The following is a 22423-nucleotide window of genomic DNA, read 5'->3' as shown; positions in this document are numbered from 1 at the left end:
CTTTTTTTGTTTGTCCTATGGTTATACACCAAAAAGCAATCAGAGTCTCACAGTAATATTTTTTTTTTTTTTTCATTTAGAATCATTTTATTTTCAAAAAAAGTGCAATCGGAGTATCTTTATCTAACGACCGTCCAATTTGTCAGTTAAGTGTCGTCACGTGATTAACATGTGATGGGCATTTTCGTCTTATTACTTCATTTTCAGCCTTTTTTGTTCTGTTGGTCCCTCGTTTTTATATTATTTAGCTACGGTGATTTCCTCATTTTACAATTGTTGCGTCGGTCATCCTTCCGTCTAACCTTTCGTTGAAAAAATTTGTAAACTCTTGACATGTGCATTTCATGTGAGGGTAAATACGTTTTTTTACTCTCGGCGTAAATTTCATCTTCATCTCCATCTTCAACTTTTTCACTTAAACATCATAAACCCTAATTTAATTAACTCGTCACAATCAAACACATAAAAAAATGTTTGTACAATAACAATTTTTATTTGGTTTCAAAAGTTTGAAAGCCCGTTAGTTCGATTTGGTTTCAAGAGTTAAAAAAAAACGCTCGCACATTAACAATATTTTCTCGATGTGTTTGATTTTGATGTGTTAATTAAATTAGAGTTTATGATGTTTTGGTGAAGAACATGGAGATGAAGATGGAGATGGAGATGGTAATGAAGATGAAGATGAAGGGTAAAGAGACGTATTTACCCTCACATGCAATGCACATGTCAAGAGTTAACAAATTCTTTTAACAAAAGCTGGACAGAGGGACCATTCACACAACAATTGTAAAATGAAGGGATCGGCGTAGCTAAAAGATATTAAAAAGAGGGATCAACAGAGCAAAAAAGGCTGAAAATGAAGTAAAATCCTGAAAATGCCCATCAAGTGTCAATCACGTGATGGCACTTAACGGACCCTTTGGACAGTCATTAGACAGAGTGACTATGATTGCACTTTTTAAAAAATAAAATGATTTTAAATGCAAAAGAAAGAACTGAGGGACTCTGGTTGCTATTTGGTGTATACTCAAGGGATGAACAGATAAAAAAAGACCACAATTTAAGAAAAAAATGATTTTCACGTGTACTTTTTATTTATTTTTTGTCTGACTCCTTACTTTTAACATATATTTTTGTCTTATATGTATAAAGTAGGAGCACACGAGAATTTTATCACATTATTCTTATTCTGTTATGAAAATAGATAATTAATTTGAGACATCACAAAAATGAATAGTGGACAATAGATTTGGAACGAACGGAGTATAAAATATTCGTTATCTTGCTAAACAGGATGTGTATCACTTGTAATTAAAAATTACAATTCACGTCCGAGCCGACGAATATTCACGCGATCTGATCTGACAAAGTGACAAAGGTAGATTTGGATGAACTAAATTCATGAATATCATATATGATATGGATATTTAGGAATGGAATATGGTTGACAATGTGTAATCCATTGATTCATCTCAATTGTTCTGAAATACTCACGAAATCTAAAAAAAATAGTTTTCTTCTCTATAAGACAACTATCAACCATAACACACTGTTTGAAATTAACTCATTGTCACAACAGCGTCAGCTCAGTATTACTTTCTCATCAATCATTCATCACATTTCACTATCATCCATTACAAACTTATTCGAATTAACATGGACTCTAGACTAATTATTATTATTATTATTATTATTATTATTATTATTATTATTATTATTATTATTATTATTATTATTATTATTATTATTATTATTATTATTATTATTATTATCTAATATCTAATATAATTATATACTATATAATAGATATATATTATTTACATAATTATTTATTGTTTATACTATATGTAAGTATATTGGTATTGGTATTATTATTTAAAATGAAAGATTTTTCATAAATCAAAATAACATTACATAAAACTTACACATTACACTAATAATTTTAAAAACGGCTTAATTTAAAAGATACAAATTAATTAAAAACGATCACACTATATTTCGTCTTAGGGAGAATCAAACGTATTGGCATATTTCTTTTAAAGCATCATCATAGATTTCATTACCAATTGGTATTGTTCGGGAGGTAATCGGGTTGAAACTGGTTCAAAGAGAAGTCTCAAACTCTCCAATATGTAGGCGCCTCACTTTCCTACTATATTATTCCCATAGTTCTTTTTGTATCATTTGCGGAATAAACAATCAATTGACGAATTTCCTCCAATGAAAAAGGAGATGCCGCATCCGACGAACTTCATTCGTGAATAAGAAACGAAACCAAATTTGTGTGGCTGGTTAGAAGATGATTCGGTCACTGATGGATAAATTTGAGCCATGATCCTCAAGTAACAATTGAATCATATCTTGAGATTGAGAATTCGGAATATAAAGGTTATTTTTTTGGTATTTTGATGTTTTTGAAGTCAGTATGGTATAGAGAGAGTTTGATTCGGGCGTGTGAAATGATGGAGAGAATAAGTTAGTATATATAGATGATAGGAAGTAAAAAGTGAAAAAAAAAATGAATAATCATATCAGTTGGGTGTCCAAAGGTTATATTTGTATCTTTCTAATTCCTCAACGTTCGATTATTAAAATGCCATTTATTTACAAACTCATCGCGAGCCTTATTTTATTTAGATTGGCGCATGATTGACAACACACTGCCATCTTTGGCGAGGCAATGGCTTGGATTTGGCGAGGGACTTTTTCGTGATGATTGGCAATGGTTTAAGAAAGTATGATATATGAACATACTGCAATTCGACCCTTCAAACATTTGATGCCCTTTTAGTGTGATGCCCTGAACCGTAGCATATCCTGCTCGACGTTAGAGCGGACCCTTTTTACTAGTATGATGTATATGCAACCGGGGCAAATAACACATAACTAATATTACAATATCGTGACATTTGAATAATCAATATAATAAAATCAGATTTATGCTCATCCAACATGATGCATATGCAAACCTATTAACAAAACATATTAGTAACCAAACACGTAACGAAATCGAATTTTTTGGTCAAAATGTATAAATTTGGCAAGGGTTTAAAAACTACGTATTTTGCATGGCAAAGTTTACAAAACAAGTATAATCGGTCTTCCCAAGACCGGCTTTAGACGACTCACAATAAACCGGTTTTGCCGATGCCAGTTTAGGCTTAGGTGGCTGTCAAATGGGTTACCGATTTTCCTAATTCGGTTTACAGGTATTTCTGACGCATTCTGAACCCTGATTTCCCAACGTCGGGTTTATCTTACTGTTTTTACCATTGAAACCCCAAATATGAAACCCAAACCCAGTTTTTGTATGGGTTCATTCATTCCGGTATGCCATTGCTCTCTATATTACCACGTATAACACAAATAAAAAAATATCAATTTCACATAACCATAATTAAATAAAATTTTTGAGATTCAGTTAACTCATTTACAAACAAAATATAGAAGATGTTTGATATAACACCCCGTCAAATTTCCGTCTGACGGCATGTTAATCATAAGTCCCACAGTTAACAGTTACGCCCTCTATATGTGACGTTTCAAAGCAATCGCATTTAATTTTATTAAAAACAATTGACTTTCAAAACATAAGTCAATAAACCAAAACAAGTAATACTATTGTGATCACCACAAGCCAACAGTATTAAAAGTTGCAAAAGTTTAAATGCGAAAGTAGTAAATTTCTTTAATGAAAGCATGCTGACACCACGGCCAGACCAAATCAGCAAACACACAGCGGAAGCTATACCTCTTAAGGACCTGAAAATACAAACAAGCAAAACAGGTCAACAATAATGTTGGTGAATCTACATGTTTAAATAGTACAAACAGTATCTGAAAAACAGTTATCAGAAAATAGTTCAAGTTCATTGACCACGAGATTTTACAAGTACAACTCCAAGTTGTGAAACGTTTACATAATCCATGAGCACCTGAATACTAGCAATGACCAGAGTATAGAAACCACTACACTCCCTTTACCCCATAAAAATGTTATACACTTTTTCGAGTGTATCTAATGTTCAAAGTAAATGCGCCACGGTTAATATTGTTTGGGCGAGGTTTGTCTAATCTAACAGATCCGTCCATCTAAATTTTGCTTACCCGAAGGAAATAAAAGTATTCAAGCTAGGGGCTTTTTGAACAAAATCAATATGTATAATAAGTACACGTGTCAACATAAAAGCATTTGAATATGTAAGTACAATAGCGTGTATTTTCATCCATGAAAACATGTAAAAAGCGGGACTGTAGACTCACCTTTAGCGCAGCTACAATAGCACAGTAGATAAACAAGTTGTAGGTCCTTGACTCGTATACTCAACTTAGAGATACGTTTAGTCAATAATTATGTTCACATATTCTAAGTCATGCCATGTCATGCAATATAGTCCTAAGTGCTCAAGTTTGACCAATAGTTAACCCATTTCATCTTTATATGAAATGTAATTTGAAAAGTTTCCACTTTAGAAATCGTGGCGTAAGTTTGTTTTGCTTATATAGTAAACCGGTCAACTTTGACCTCTCAAAACTTGTCAAAGTTATCTTCTTTATTTAATGTTTAGTCTAAAGCTTTAGACTTGTTTAATAACATTAAAGTTTTCTACATTTTGAAAAAAAATTCAACAAAAGCCAACACAAGTCAATGTAAGTCAAACGCAAGTCCAACACAATCAACATGGTCAACACAAGTCAACAATCTCATAATATTACTCAAGTTGGTCAAATAGTCAAACATAGGTCAAACTTAAGTTGTCCATTTTTACATTGGCAAAAAAAAAAAGTATTTACATATATGTATTTCAAGGTATTTTGCAGCTAATTTCGGGTCCCACCAACTTCAAAATAATACATTTGGTCATGACCGTTAGAAAGTATATCATCCCACATTTCTATAGCCAGTTTATTTGACAAAAACGGAGTTACGATTTGAAAGTTATGGCTTTGCGAAAACAACCTCATGAAACATAAAATGCTGTTAAGAGTTCAAAATCAGCAACGATTGCCCAGTTTCATGCTTGTTTTAATCCTGTTTAAACTCAACAAAATAATACATATAATATATAATTTTAAAGCTTTTTGTAAATATTTTCAATAGCAGTTAATAGTTTTTATCCAAACTTAACCGATTTCAACTTACGAGCCCTCAAAGTAAGCTCGAGAGTCATTTTTGACACTTTCACTAAAATAATAAAATTTTTCCATTGACAACTCAAATTCCAAACCATAATACTTGAGCATGTAAAAATCATGTCACAAGTCCAAAATGGTATTTTAGACGTGTTACGTACCTTTGATCCTCAAAATTTCGCATATGAGTCAAAGTAGGCGCGCATGACCCAAATGGGTCATAAACACCCATTTCGACCAAAACATGCCAAAACTTATTTTTAAAATACTACAACCTTCAAACTTACTTAAATCGATGTATGGGACTTGTCTACACTGACTGTTACCTATTTTGACCCGTTAAACCCATTTGGTCAAACAAAGTCAACTGCACATAATATTTAGTTTAAACAATGTAGTTAACTTCTGGAATTTTTATAAAAATAACCGTAACTCCAATTGACACGAGGCCAGTGCCATTAGTTTCGTATATAAGTCTAATATTTTCTGACCAAATATGAAATCCTAATTCCAAGCTAATTATACGCAGCAACCAAAAATGTGAGTGTAATTCGTCCAGTTTTTATTCAGTACTTTTATAAAACTTTAAAATTCCATATAAAATCCAAAAAAAAAAATCGAAATCAAGTGAATCCGGAGTCTAAATTGAGTAACTTTTCAAGAGGAATCCAACTATGAACCCAGTTTTTCTATATCAGTTTGTTAACATGTCTGAAACAGCAGTTTACAGATCCGTTTTTATACAACTTTAATGGTTTTAAGTAATTAAACATATATAAAAATAAGCATGAGCACTAATTGACTATATAACATCAAAACATGCAGATAGACTGATTTAAATCATAAAATCAAAGTTAGAGTTTCGAGTGTTATACCCTAGATCGAGAAATTAGCGATACGTATGCATAGAGAACGAGAAGGGGAACAAGAATATGTCTTCAATTGGACGATCAAACAACTTTTTGATGATGATTTAATGGTTGAAGGTAGTGGCCATAGGTGAGGATGAAGTCGAAAACAAGAAACGCAGAGGTGGGAAAAAAGAATGCCAGGGATTTTTTTTTTTTTTTTTTTACTAGAATTAGAGTTTAGTTACACTTAAATACTCTAGCAACTATCAATTAATGACACAACACCTCCCATACCCTAAGCCACGAATTTTAGGCTCCAAAAGGGGGTTCTCGGAAGTTTGGTTTCTTCTAAATTGGCCACTAAAAGATTACACTCAACCCTGCGAGTCTCGGTGATTTTTACAGTACGCGATAACGATTAAAATCGTGAACGGTGTACTTAAAATAGCACAAAGATAAATAACTTATTACAAATAATAATTATGAATTAGGATGACCTAAGAATGCCCTTGGGATCAAATTGTATTGCTAGATTAAATCTTATGGTTTGTTTCTATGTACCGTTAACCATTAACGTAACCGAAACGTTAACCGAGCGTCTAAACGAATCCTTCATGCTTTTAATCTATAAAATCCCTAATATTTTAAAACTTAATAATTATATAAAATAATTATTAAAAGTGATTTATTATTCGTTTCGTTGCCTAGTGTCGATAACCGAACCCGTAAAGTTGGGACGTTACCCGAGCGTTAGCCGATATTCTCAAGTTTTTATTTTATTTTAATTCCAATATATTTAATATCCTCTATATAAAGTTAATAATTATTAAAAATAATTATTAAAACGGTATCCATGTTTTTCGTTGTCTTGAAAGACATTATTTGCAGTTTTCACTAACTGTACGTTTTCCTAAACACTTCTAAACCGAAGTGTGTTTCTCATTGAATATGTAAAACATATTAATTGATATACTCCAAGGACTAAGTATGAATTCGAGTAATCACCGTTAATTATTCTTAAATATATTTAAAAAAAATTCGGCGTTGTATAATTGTATGATTTAACTAACGATCGTCTAGTGTTTAACGGAAGTTTTAACGAAAAAACTCGGGTTGTTACATTACCTACACGTTATCGAAAATTTTGTCCCGAAATTTTGGTTAATGCCATCCGTCGGCGTTGCATTGGGAAAAATAGGTGCGGGTACTTTCGTTTCGTGTGATCTTCTCGCTCTCACGTGAGTTTGAGTTCTTTATGAGGGTTCCAACGAATTCTTACAGTAGAAATTATGCTTTGTTTGAGTTGTTTGAGCTGACGGTCCAAGACCTCTATGGGCTCTTAGATGAAAGGAAATTTAGTGTCCAAGTGTATCTTAAAGAGATGATCGATAAAGTTTTACTATGCTAAGTGTTTCTCCGAGTTTCAAACGTGAAAGGTATCATAATTGTTCTCCTTTAGTCTCTCGACTTCATGGTTTACGATAAAGTTAGTTAAAATTTTCACTCTCGTGGCGAATACTAGTTTAATGTAGGTAGAGTTCATCTCCTTTGAGGAATGGTATAAGGAGATTCTCGTATGCGGAAAGTATGAGCGTAGTGAGAGAAGAAGTTTTCATCTTGATGTAACCACCTCGAGCATCTTGTAGTTGAATGTTAAAAATGTGCGAAATCGATATAGTATACATATAGTTATATCTTTTGAAGTTGAATAATAACTGACCATTTATCATAAGTATAAAGACGATATGACAAATAAAAATAGTGTTGCCTCGGATTGTGTGATATCTAGGTTTTCAAATGTTAACAAGGAAAATAATGGAGTCATGTAACATGGTACATGGTGATGACAAGGTTGATCAAGCCTTATCACCATCATGATCCATTAGAACTTCAATATGAATTACCATAATATCACCACGTTGATCAGTCGTTATTATATTACACTAACTCATACCTCCATTCCAACATAACTCCACAAAGTTTAAATGAATATAATCATGGAGAATGAAGGTTAACAATGTGTAATGTTATCTCGAATAAAATCTCGTATTTAGTCAAAAGAGTTGGTGCAAAATTTCAAACGTATGTCTCGCTATAAACGAATGAATTGTAGTTCACGTCAATGTGTTCAAAGTCGATCGGTGTTTCTTCACAACAGAGTAGATCACCAAATTAGTGCCAATAAAAAAAAACAACGCTGTACATATATAATAGCTGCGAGTAGTGGATGATAGTCACGAGAAGTAGAAATTAGTAGCGGTACTTAGTAGTGATAAGTAGGAATGAGTAGTGACGATAGTAGTGATCAACAATGGTGGTGGTGGTGGTGTCCTACGGTAGTGATAAATAGTAGCTAAAGAGAGTAGTGATAGTAGCATTAAGTAGTGATAGGTAGTGAGCAACAGTAACGATAGTAGTAGTGAAATAATAGTGGTAAGTATCAGTAGTGTAATAACAGTGGTGATTAACAATAGTGTAGCCGGTAGCAGTACTTTAAAAAGAGTAGTGAGGTAATAGTTGTATAATAACATTATTGATTAACTTTTATTGCAACGGATAGTAACGGATAAGCGTAAGTACACATGTAGTATACATAGTAAATATATAATCATATATAGTAATGCAATAAGTAATACATAACAGCTTACAGTCGGGTTGTAGTCTAGACTCACTAATGCGTCCTAATGACTCGGTCAGGCACACTAATGCAGTTCCTAGATCCCTACAACCATTAGCTCTGATACCATCTATAACACCCCGCCAAATTTTTATCTGACGGCGTGTTAATCATAGGTCCCACAGTTAACAGTTACGCACTTTATATGTGTTGTTTCAAAGCAATCGCATTTAATTTTATTAAAAACAGTTGACTTTCAAAACATAAGTCAATAAACCAAAATAAGTAATACTATTGTGATCGTAACCACAAGCCAACAGTATTAAAAGTTGCAAAAGTTTAAATACGAAAGTAGTAAATGTCTTTAATGAAAGCATGCTGACACCACGGCCAGACCAAATCAGCAAACACACAGCGGAAGCTATACCTCTTAAGGACCTGAGAATACAAACACGTAAAACAGGTCAACAATAATGTTGGTGAATCTACAGGTTTAAATAGTATAAACAGTATCTGAAAAACAGTTATCAGAAAATAGTTCAAGTTCATTGATCACGAGATTTTACAAGTACAACTCCAAGTTGTGAAACGTTTACATAATCCATGAGCACCTGAATACTAGCAATGACCAGAGTATAGAAACCACTACACTCCCTTTACCCTATAAAAATGTTATACACTTTTTCGAGCGTATCTAATGTTCAAAGTAAATGCGCCACGGTTAATATTGTTTGGGCGAGGTTTGTCTAATCTAACGGATCCGTCCATCTAAATTTTGCTTACCCGAAGGTAATAAAAGTATTTAAGCTAGGGGCTTTTTGAACAAAATCAATATGTATAATAAGTACACGTGTCAACATAAAAGCATTTGAATATGTAAGTACAATAGCGTGTATTTTCATCCATGAAAACATGTAAAAAGCGGGACTGTAGACTTACCTTTAGCGCAGCTACAATAGCACAATAGATAAACAAGTTGTAGGTCCTTGACTCGTATACTCAACCTAGAGATACGTTTAGTCAATAATTATGTTCACATATTCTAAGTCATACCATGTCATGCAATATAGTCCTAAGTGCTCAAGTTTGACCAATAGTTAACCCATTTCATCTTTATATGAAATGTAATTTGAAAAGTTTCCACTTTAGAAATCGTGGCGTAAGTTTGTTTTGCTTATATAGTAAACCGGTCAACTTTGACCTCTCAAAACTTGTCAAAGTTATCTTCTTTATTTAATGTTTAGTCTAAAGCTTTAGACTTGTTTAATAACATTAAAGTTTTCTACATTTTGAAAAAAAATTCAACAAAAGCCAACACAAGTCAATGTAAGTCAAACGCAAGTCCAACACAATCAACATGGTCAACACAAGTCAACAATCTCATAATATTACTCAAGTTGGTCAAATAGTCAAACATAGGTCAAACTTAAGTTGTCCATTTTTACATTGGCAAAAAAAAAAAGTATTTACATATATGTATTTCAAGGTATTTTGCAGCTAATTTCGGGTCCCACCAACTTCAAAATAATACATTTGGTCATGACCGTTAGAAAGTATATCATCTCATCTTTCTATAGCCAGTTTATTTGACAAAAACGGATTTACGGTTTGAAAGTTATGGCTTTGCGAAAACAACCTCTTGAAACATAAAATGTTGTTAAGAGTTCAAAATCAGCAACGATTGCCCAGTTTCATGCTTGTTTTAATCCTGTTTAGACTCAACAAAATAATACATATAATATATCATTTTAAAGCTTTTTGTAAATACTTTCAATAGCAGTTAATAGTTTTTATCCAAACCTAACCGATTTCAACTTACGAGCCCTCAAAGTAGGCCCGAGAGTCATTTTTGACACTTTCACTAAAATAATAAAAATTTTTCATTGACAACTCAAATTCCAAACCATAATACTTGAGAATGTAAAAATCGTGTCACAAATCCAAAATGGTATTTTAGACGTGTTACGTACCTTTGATCTTCAAAATTTCGCATATGGGTCAAAGTATGCGTGCATGACCCAAATGGGTCATAAACACCCATTTCGACCAAAACATGCCAAAACTTATTTTTAAAACACTACAACTTTCAAACTTACTTAAATCGATGTATAGGACTTTTCTACACTGACCGTTACCCATTTTGACCCGTTAAACCCATTTGGTCAAACAAAGTCAACTGCACATAATATAATGCAGTCAACTTCTGGAATTTTTATAAAAATAACCGTAACTCCAATTGACACAAGGCCAGTGCCATTAGTTTCGTATATAAGTCTAATATCTTCTGATCAAATATGAAATCCTAATTCCAAGCCAATTATACGCAGCAACCAAATATGTGAGTGTAATTCCTCCAGTTTTTATTCAGCACTTTTATAAAATTTTAAAATTCCATATAAAATCCAAAAAAAAAAACGAAATCAATTGAATCCGGAGTCAAAATTGAGTAACTTTTCAAGAGGAATCCAACTATGAACCCAGTTTTTCTATATCAGTTCGTTAACATGTCGAAAACAGCAGTTTACAGATCCGTTTTTATACAACGTTAATGGTTTTAAGCAATTAAACATATATAACAATAAGCATGAGCACTAATTGACTATATAACATCAAAACATGCAAATAGACTGATTTAAATCATAAAATCAAAGTTAGAGTTTCGAGTGTTATACCCTAGATCGAGAAATTAGCGATACGTATGCGTAGATAACGAGAAGGGGGACAAGAATATGTCTTCAATTAGATCAAACAAATTTTTGATGATGATTTAGAGGTTGAAGGTGGCGGCCATAGGTGAGGATGAAGTCGACAGCAAGAAACGCAGAGGAAGGAAATAAGAATGCCAGGGATTTTTTTTTTACTAGAATTAGGGTTTAGTTACACTTAAATACTCTAGCAACTATCAATTAATGACACAACACCTCTCATACCCTAAGCCACGAATTTTAGGCTCCAAAAAGGGGTTCTCGGAGGTTTGGTTTCTTCTAAATTGGCCACTAAAAGATTACACTCAACCCTGCGAGTCTCGGTGATTTTTACGGTACGCGATAAAAATTAAAATCGTGAACAGTCTACTTAAAATAGCACAAAGATAAATAACTTATTAAAAATAATAATTATGAATTAGGATGACCTAATAATGCCCTTGGGATCAAATTTTATTACTAGATTAAATCTTATGGTTCGTTTATGTGTACCGTTAACCATTAACGTAACCGAAGCGTTAACCGAGCGTCTAAACGATTCCTTCATGCTTTTAATCTATAAAATCCCTAATATTTTAAAACTTAATAATTATATAAAATAATTATTAAAAGTGATTTATCATTTGTTTCGTTGCCTAGTGTCGATAACCGAACCCGTAAAGTTGGGACGTTACCCGAGCATTAGCCGATATTCTCAAGTTTTTATCTTATTTTAATTCCAATATATTTAATATCCTCTATATAAAGTTAATAATTATTAAAAATAATTATTAAAACGTTATCCATGTTTTTCGTTGTCTTGAAAGACATTATCTGCAGTTTTCACTAAATGTACGTTTTCCTAAGCACTTCTAAACCGAAGTGTGTTTCTCATTGAATATGTAAAACATATTAATTGATATACTCCAAGGACTAAGTATGAATTCGAGTAATCACCGTTAATTATTCTTAAATGTATTTAAAAAAAATTTGGCGTAGGATAATCGTATGATTTAACTAACGATCGTCTAGTATTTAACGGAAGTTTTAACGAAAAAACTCGGGTTGTTACATTTGGCCATTTCTTGCTGATCTTTCAGAATTCGAATTATTTGATGCTCCTATTACATTTTTTCGGGTTTTGAGCCGCAAGAATCAGATGCACTTGGATACAACATTCCTTGTCCCTCGAGTGTTCTCTAGGATGCTATGCGTCATAAAAGACGAAATAACCAGGATGAACATTCGAGGTCTACCTAAGATTTTATTAGTGAAGTGCTTGAAGAGGCAGAATTTGATGATAGGTTTGAAAAAATTATGTGGCTTTCTTCAACGCAGTTTGCATATCCAGATGGTGATAATAATCAATCGTTTTAAGTTTTTATATTGTACATTCTAGTTAAATTATATATACTTTGTAACGTATGTTTGTGTTTTCGAGTGAAAGTAACTCAAACTTAGGAGCAATACCAGATTGTCTAAGATTGTCTGAAAAAAAAAATTGATAAGGTGTTTGGTGTTATGACTTATCAAGTCTTGTGTTCCAACTCCTACATGTGACCTTAGAGTAGCGGTTAAAGTAAGATTCTCAGTATGCTATGATATGCATATTATTATGTATTTTTTTGGACATCAGTTTGGGATCACCCAGGGGAGACTAAACCACCCACGCGTTCATCTCCCGTAGTTGTATAACTCGCCCCCAACTACTACCTTGGAGGAAAACCGGACCAATGCGAGGGCATGGCCGATGAAATCCCCCCTCCTCGTTGCCCCCGCACAAAGCGAAAGGCGACCTGGGTGGATACTTCAGGTCAGGGATAACATTGAATGCAATATTGTAGCCCAGCGGAGTCGAACTCCTGACCTCTCGCTAAGAGGCGCAGGCCACTACTAGTTAAGCTACAACTCAATGTTATTATGTATTATTAATATTAATATCTGGTTATGTATCTGTTTACTTTAATCTTTAGGATACTACATGTTCTATTTCATGTAGTATTCATTACAAGCCCTTGAAGAGGTCAAGTGTATATGTGTTGAAACTGTATCGGTACTCCAAAATTTTTATGTATTGCGCAAAATATTCATTGTATCTTAGTCTTAACTTTACTAAGAAGAACTTGTTAAAAGTATTCTACAAAGATGGTGGATCATAATAGATCAGGGTGAATTTGTAGTTGAATTTTATGTTTGTATACATTTGTTGTGTAACATATGTGTTGTATTGTTTTTATCAAGTATAATGAAATTATCTCAGTCATTTTCAGTATTTAATTGCGAAATGTGTTGTATTTATTTTATTCATACATTTATTTTTAAAGACCTCACATGCTCATACAGTCATACTTAACTCACATACACCCATATTTCACTTTCCTCAAGATCCTTTCTCTAGCAAATAGTTTCAGGTCGGATGATTACTGTGTACTGCATATGTGGCAAATGTGTTGTTATCAAAACCTCATGGGCAATTGACAATCTCGGTCGAAGGTTTTACGGTTTCCTTGATTTTTCGGTATATTATAACTCAGTTACTTTAAACTTGTGTTCGGTATACAAAATGATTAATAGATTCCTTTTTTTCATAGAGCCATAGAGGTCTCGTCGATGCGGATGGAATGGTCGGTACGACGAAGAGCCCTTATGAGAATGGGTGAACATTTATTTTAGCACAACGGAGGAAAAATGAGTTTCTTCAACAAAAACTGGTTATCTCAGAAGTTGCTGTCAAGATTGCTAAGATTGTCGAAGCATCAACAAAAAAGATGAATTTGCTTTTATTTTGCAATTGGAACACATTTTTTTCTTGTTTTATGTTTATGTGTAAAATAAATGACAAGATAATATGATGTTGAATTTTGTTAACGACAATAAACACATTTCACATGCAAGATTGAAAAATATTACACATAATAACAATTAGATATAGATGCTTAAAATGTGCATGTCCTTGCCACATTGTAAGATTCACCATGTGGTGTAGTTAAGATAACGTCATATGTTGGTAAAAGCAACATCCAGTAAGGTAATGAATCTGTCTATGCTGCCTCTTGCACATTCGACGTTAAATTGGATACCATTTAATTATTAAAAACATCATTATGGCCTCTTGTGCAAGCACATAATCAAAATTTTATGTTGGTTCACGACACAATATGTTGCTAAGTATAATGTCACGTATTTTTATGACATTCATACGAACGTGACAAAGCGAGTTGTGCGAACAACTTCCCCCATCAATACAGTAAAGTTTCTTGCTTAGGTTTGTTAGGCCTAAGGCATTGTTTAAGTTTTTCAACGTCCATACATATCGTACACCATCAATTTTGAAACGCGTTGTATTATCAGTATTTCTACATTTAAAATGTCTATAGAAATCACTAACACGATTGGGATAAACCAGATCGTTGTTCGTAGTAAAATTAATCTTCAAACATTTGAAACTCTCGCTCATTAGACAGCTTGACCTTACCAAAATCAGCAACATGACAAGACTCGTCCATACTTATTTTGCCTTGTATTAGACATTTTGTATATGACAAGATAATAAATTAGAGAAAGGTGATATCAATGAAAGAAAAAAAATATTCACAGAACGATTTTGTAATACAATTGAACTATGAAATATGTTTTATATAGAAAACTAGGGTTTGCTAAACCGACCTTTAAAAAGTCGTGTTCAGATATGTTTAGACAAAGGATCGAAACCGGCATTGGGAAAGCCAATATCAGCCACGTATAAGATATTTAATATAACGTACAACACTTGAAAGCCACATTGACTAAACGTTGCAAAAGCGGGTTTAGGGTGACAAGTGAAAACCGACATTAGAAAGGTCGGTTATACTGTTTATTTAAAAAAAAAAAAATGAACGTACTATTAGTACAATATTGGTAACGGGTTATAATACCCTCCGGGCAAAAAAAATCAACAAAATCAAGTTGATAGTTGATCGAATTAGATCAAAACTTTGTAATTTTAGGTCACATAAAAATGATATTGACACATAACATTATATATACCACAATTCGAAACTTTAGCTCAAAGCAAGATAACATTCAAACATATTGCAAGATACATATTGATCCTTTTGATGAAACATCCTGATATTAATCTAACATCCAAATCAAGGAATCGCATGTTTTGGAGGTATTCATTATTCAAGGACTACATTTGCAAACAAAACAAAACTCCCAGGTTACAAGTATAAACGTTAACCGAAACAATGAATCTGCATCAACCACATTTCACTTCCTCTCCGCTTCACCTCCTAATTTACAAATCTATATCCTTCATCCGTCACAAACCACAGCAACACGATGGCACCGATGAAGCAGAAACCAAGAACTGCGGGCCCATCACGCCTCCCTCAAACCACCCCCTTCACCCAACGATCCCAACCACCTAAAACAACGGTCCCCAACAACCCCGACCTACGTCCCTTTTTGACTCACATTACAACCTCGATTGGCCACTCCTATTCACAACGTCGTCCATGGTTCCAACTTGTTGATCGTTCCACATTTTCTCGTCCTGAAACCCTCTTAGATGCCATATCACGCATCAAGAAAAACTTCTCTTATTTTCGTATTAATTACACCACTTTAATTGCTATTGTGACTATATTTTCTCTTTTGTCCCATCCTTTCCCTTTATTCTTTTCAATGTCTTTTATCCGCATGGTTGTTTCTTTACCTTTTTCGCGCACCTGATCAGCCTGTTTTTCTCTTTGACCGCACGTTTTCTGACCGTGAAACATTAGGAATTTTAATCATTTCCACGATCTTGATTGTGTTTTTAACGGGTTTGGTGTCGTTATTGATCTCCTCTGTTTTGTTTGGGTTAGCAATGACTTGTGTTCATGCCGCGCTTAGGGTTCCACAAGAAGTTTTTGTAGATGATCAAGAACATGTGACCACGGGGATACTTTCATTCCTTACGGAGACAGCTGCAACTGTCGCGGTCGCTGCTACTCCTCATACTATGCCACGTGTTTGAGATGATCGAATTCGATATTGTTAAATGATTGTATGCACGTAGCATGATGATATTTAGGTATGGTAATTAGCTAGTTTGTTTTGGTAAACTTGATTTGTTGGTAATGCAGCCATGTAGGTGGTTAAGTACATTATGAGTTTTTTGGAAACTTGTCAGGCTTAAGAAAATGAATATTTGTGAATCCATGAACATGTTGGTTGGGTTGATTATTTAGTTTTTTAGGTTTATTGTTTAACATGTAATTTTTGGTTATTGATTGCCATGATATAACTTACTTTTACACTATAACATGTATATATTATATAAAACTTGTGATAATAATTATATAACAATAATTTTATATAGATTTTATTAATAATTTCCATCTATTAATTGAATTATTATATTTCCTATTTAAATTTAATATACAGATTTTTTACCTAAAATATTATATTATATTACTATATTTTGTATTATATAAATATTAACAACGATTAATGTTATAATTATATTATAATAGTAATATAATATTATACATTATATTATATTATTATTATGAAATTGTTTTAATGGTTATTAATAATATTATTTTAAACGATACATTGATTTAATATATATATATATATATATATATATATATATATATATATATATTCAAAATATTTATATATATAAATAGTCATAGATTGAAAATCATTTACAGTGTTTTTTATTGTAATTAAAATTATAAATTAAATATATTTCTTTATTAAGATTATAATATTATTTATGAATGATATTTTATATAATATAAAATTAATTTACAGTTTGCGCATAAATTAAAAAAATTACGTTAATATAATATTTGTAAAATATTATACAAACGCACGGACTCATGTTTGTCAATTGAAGTTAAAATGGTTATTTGATAATCGTTATAGATATTTAGATGTATGTCTGCTCTGCTTCGTATGAGATTTTGACATAATGAAATTAGTTTGTTCAAAATACATATATAATTAGAGATGTACATAAAATATTATTCTTAGCGATCGATTTTAAAACAACTTTTTATTGGCCCGTGTTTGGTGTTTTATCGATTATTTATCGATTGAAATTAAAACGTTTCCAACGGACGGGCTCATAATTTATGCGCCAGTATTCAATGATACAAATGTTATCAGTAATAAATGATGTTTTATTGTGATTGTATTATAATTTAATAAATATCAATATTAACGTTATCGACTACTAATTTATACAAATGTCGTACAACGCATGAGCTCATAAAACTAGTAACAGAGCATAACATATGGACCTAGAGAATAAGAGCAATTTAAATACCAAATATATATTGAAATATGATGAATCATATCATAATTCGTATGATAACATAATTATTTGTAATGATGTATCAATTGTTTGACAAATATACTAAGACAATGTATGGATAAAATTAAAGAGGTGGGTCATATTTTGGACATCTCTACATATCATCTTTGTGTACAGAGATGGCAATACTACGACCAATAACTTAATCCATCATTTAGTTTTGCATGTGTTGTTGGTTTTTTATGTGTGTGTAAGCACTAGTTAATAAAGATACTTATGTTCACTTTCAAAGGAGATTTTCACACTTGAAAGAAAACATCCAAGTTTCTTTCATTCATCTCACGTACAAACAAAATTAAGGCAGAAGTGAGGATGTTTTGATTAAAAATGAGGAATGTGTATATAAAGTGAAAAAGAAGAATAAAACACTAACCCTTGAAGTAAATGTTTTTAAGAAAGATCATTATAATTCTTTTGTTGCGTTCTAACGATTGTAAGACCATTTGTGGGGTGTGTGGGGGTGGAATGTTTTGTTGTGGTGTTGTGAGACGCTTGTGTGGCATGATGAAGGTGGCGCAGTTTAATTTTTAAGTATATCAAAAACTGGTGAATTATTTGAAGCATAAATGTCAATATTGGAACCTGTCATACCAAAATATGCGTGCCAAATTCACATATCATGTGAAGCAGCTGCTTCGAGCATGAATGTTGGGTATTTTTGATCACCCCTAGTGTATTGACATTTTCACGCACTAGGCAGTTTTTCATTCCCAATGGATACAGTCAATACTCTCTAACATCCCTTAAAATCATGTTTCTCTTCGTGTGCACTCTATAAACGTACTATGTCGGAAGCAGTTGGCTCCCCTAGATACTCTCTACGGGATACTCTCTACCATATAAGTAAGATATACAATAACAAAAGTTGTGAAGACATCTCAAAGATGACGTTTCACTCATTTGTAAGTACTCGTCAAGAACATCGGTCGCAATATCATACACCATTCGACGAATAAGGAGATTGATTTCGAGTGAACTTCCTGCAAAAAAAGTAGGAATTTTTTTTAATAAAAATAGTAAAATAAAAATTAAACATAAAATTAAAAATAAAATTGAGACACCATGAAAATGGTAGAATCAAATTTCCATGAATTTTTAAATTCTGTCTGAAATTCAATTTAGGCTCTACGAGGCAGTCAAAACGCCAATAAATTTACGCTTGTTGTTGACTCAAAAATAGAGCCGAATGACATTTAAAACAAAACTCGAAAGTCATGTGATACATGGTTCCGCCACTGTAGCCATCCGTTAGATCATTTATCATTCCATATTTTTCTAATAAAAGTTGTTACATCTTTTAAAAAAAATTCGCCTCGGTAAAAAAATTATGCTTCTGCCGCTCTAGCCATCCATTTAGATCATTTCTTCTGCTAAAAAGCAGATGAATTAAATGAATATCCGCTATAAATGGATCATTGTGATACATGGTTACAACTATCATTGTCACTTATAAGAACATCCGTAACTAATTTGTTGTTATGGCAATCCAACAACATTCTCACCTACTTGGTTAACGACTTTTAAATTTAAACTAGCATCATTAATTTAAAGAAATTTTTTAAATATAGTCCTAAGTATTTTTTTTTTAAAGATTTTTAAACATGCTTTATTTATTAGTACTTCGATGATAATCACCTCACTAACTTCTTGTAAAGTTCATGTTCACTAGTCCGCTATTATACCATTTTTGTCAAACTATTTTTTCCTTAAAAATACTTCTCCGGTAGTGTGATTGCCAAATCCGTAAAGTAATATATTCATTAATTATTATTAATATTATTCTTATTCTTATTATTATTATAACAATTATTATTATTATTATTATTATTATTATTATTATTATTATTATTATTATTATTATTATTATTATTATTATTATTATTATTATTATTATTGTTACTATTGTTGGTGTAGTTATTATTATTATTATTATTATTATTATTATCATTATTATTACTACTACAAAGTATAAGGTTTATGAGAAAGCCAGCAGGCACAATGGTAGGACGTAGATCGACCATAATGTGAATGGATTATTAATATTATTATTATTATTATTATTATTATTATTATTATTATTATTATTATTATTATTATTATTATTATTATTATTATTAAAAAGAGATATCTTTATATGTAAGTAGATTTTCTTAAACTTTATGACCTTAGTGTGTAGAAAAAATACTAGGAATCTTGTGACAAAATTTTGAAGCCGCACTTTAAACTTCAAAGTTTCAAACAATAAAAAGATTTATATTCATTCAGATAATAAATAATACTCCGTAGTACAATATTTATATAGTTCTTATTAAGGGTAATGTTCCTTTCGTCTCATAATAAATGTCATGTTTAATTTTTTGTTGAATTTAAAATATTATAATAAATTGTCTAAATTATCATTCATTTAATTTGTTATAAGGAATAAGTAATAATTAATTGTTATATTTAATGTTTAATTTTCAATAATAAAAGGAGCATAATTGTAACTTTCACAAATTTTTATTATTATATAGAACAAGGGACAATAATTTTAGAACAAACAAAAAAAGTTGAATAATTTTATGAGACGGAGAAAGTATAATATTTGGACAAAAATATTGAAATGACTAGAATAAGTAATAAAAATTGTTATATTTAATGTTTAATTTTCAATAATAAAAGGAACATAATTGTAACTTTCACAATTTTTATTGATATATAAAACAAAGGACAATAATTTTGGAACAAACAAAAAAAGTTAGTATAATTTTATGAGATGGAGAAAGTATAAGATTTTGGACAAAAATATTGAAATGACTAAAATAAGACCACTAGTAACGGGGCCGCCAATGCAACGGCGCCGTTGCTAGCAACCGCGGTTGGCTGCGCCGTTAGGCACCGTGCTGCATTGTGCTGTGGTTTGACATGTTCCATTACGCTACAATCGAAAAAAAAAATACAAAATTAAAAATATAGCCGTTAGTTACCGTTGATTTTTTTACAATATCTTTCCCTATATATACTACTATCCATATTCATAATTTTTATACTACAAACTACCCCTCAAACAGTTAAAAAAAAATTATACTTTTATAAAGTTTCGAGTATGAATCGAGAAGATGAAAATTATGAAGAGGCGTTAGCTATTGCAAATGCATATGATCCACATCAAGCACTCGAAATCAAGCACTCGAAGATATCGATATTTTAGAAGAAGATGAAGCCGAAATCGAAGGTGTCTCTATACCTAAAGCTCCTAGAAGACGTTTTGGAGTATTTATAGAGGAAATAATAATAATCTAGCCGTTTTTTTGAAGAAAAAAAATCGGTTAGAAAACTAGGCGTTAGAGAAAACAAATTAAAAAATTAGAGATAATAATAATAATAATAATAATAATAATAATAATAATAATAATAATAATAATAATAATAATAATAATAATAATAATAATAATAATAATAAATTAATTAATTATAAAATAAAAAAATTGAAGTGTCAGGTTTGTATGTAGTCTAAGGAAAAAAAATAGAATTCTTTTTTAAAGTATGAGTACATAGTGTAAGTCTAATTTAATTCACTTAAAGTTCTTTCACTATAATATTATACTCTATCCGTCTCATATTAATAGTTCACAAATAAAAAATATACACTTTAAAAAAATGTTATAAAAGTACTGTACTTTCTGTTGGAATCATCATCTAAAACGCCTTGAATTGATGAATCGAATTCATGTTCGTCGTTCATTATAGCGGGTTTTTGTTTTTGCTTTGGTTCGTTGAGTTCTCCAAAAACCTTCACTATATATATATATATATATATATATATATATATATATATATATATATATATATATATATATATATATATATATATATTGGTAGAATCAAGGGGGAAGTAACCAATCGGGGGAAAACGGTGGAAGCAAAAACTTTTTTTTTATTTTTTGAAAAAACTTTGTTCACGAACATTATTGATTGGATGAAAATATGAAGATTTAATAAAGACACTTTGTGATAAATGTTTTTATTTAATGAGATGTTAAATTATTACAATATCATGATATTATGATGTATGAATATATCTTAATATGATATATATACAATAAAATGTCGTTACAATGATAATCGTTACATATATGCCTCGTTTCAAAAATTTTAAGTTAGTAATTTTGTTTTACATATGTAGTGTATCAATATCTTAATATGATTCATATGTATTTAGTAAGACGTTGTTATAACGATAATCGTTATATATATCGTTTCAAGTTTCTTAACTCAATAAACTCATTTTTATGTATATCACTCATTGTTAATATACTTAGTGAGATACTTACTTATCAAAATCTCATGTTAACTATATATATATATATACATATATATATCATCATGTAGTTTTTTTACAAATTTTTAACGTTCGTGAATCGCCGGTCAACTTGGGTGGTCAATTGTCTACATGAAACTCATTTCAATTAATCAAGTCTTAACAAGTTTGATTGCTTAACATGTTGGAAACATTTAATCATGTAAATAACAATTTTATTTAATATATATAAACATGAAAAAGTTCGGATCACTACATAAAGCGTCATTAAATTGCTGAAATAACTGAAAGTGCAGTTTAAAAAGAAATTGAATACGTAATTTCCGTCGCCTACTAAGATCTTTCTTTCTATAAGCTCTACCAATAATATGGAACCCTAATTTCGGATTGTTATACTTATGAATCAAGATATTTGGTGGAGATATTTCACATCATTAATTTTTTTTTTCCCTTTTGGTTTTATTTAAGGTTGAACAAAGCACCATA

The 22423-nt window shown here is 31.2% G+C and overlaps 1 pseudogene; it reads left to right on the top strand.

The window, feature by feature from the left end:
• Window positions 1–15608: 15608 nt before the first annotated feature.
• On the top strand, window positions 15609–16287 carry LOC139889664 (PRA1 family protein B1-like; annotated as a pseudogene).
• Window positions 16288–22423: the final 6136 nt, after the last annotated feature.

Source organism: Rutidosis leptorrhynchoides, chromosome 2 (assembly GCF_046630445.1).
Source record: "Rutidosis leptorrhynchoides isolate AG116_Rl617_1_P2 chromosome 2, CSIRO_AGI_Rlap_v1, whole genome shotgun sequence".
In the NCBI taxonomy this organism is placed as follows: Eukaryota; Viridiplantae; Streptophyta; class Magnoliopsida; order Asterales; family Asteraceae; genus Rutidosis; species Rutidosis leptorrhynchoides.
Note: the sequence above shows the minus strand (reverse complement) of the source record. Positions and strands in the feature narration are given on the sequence as shown.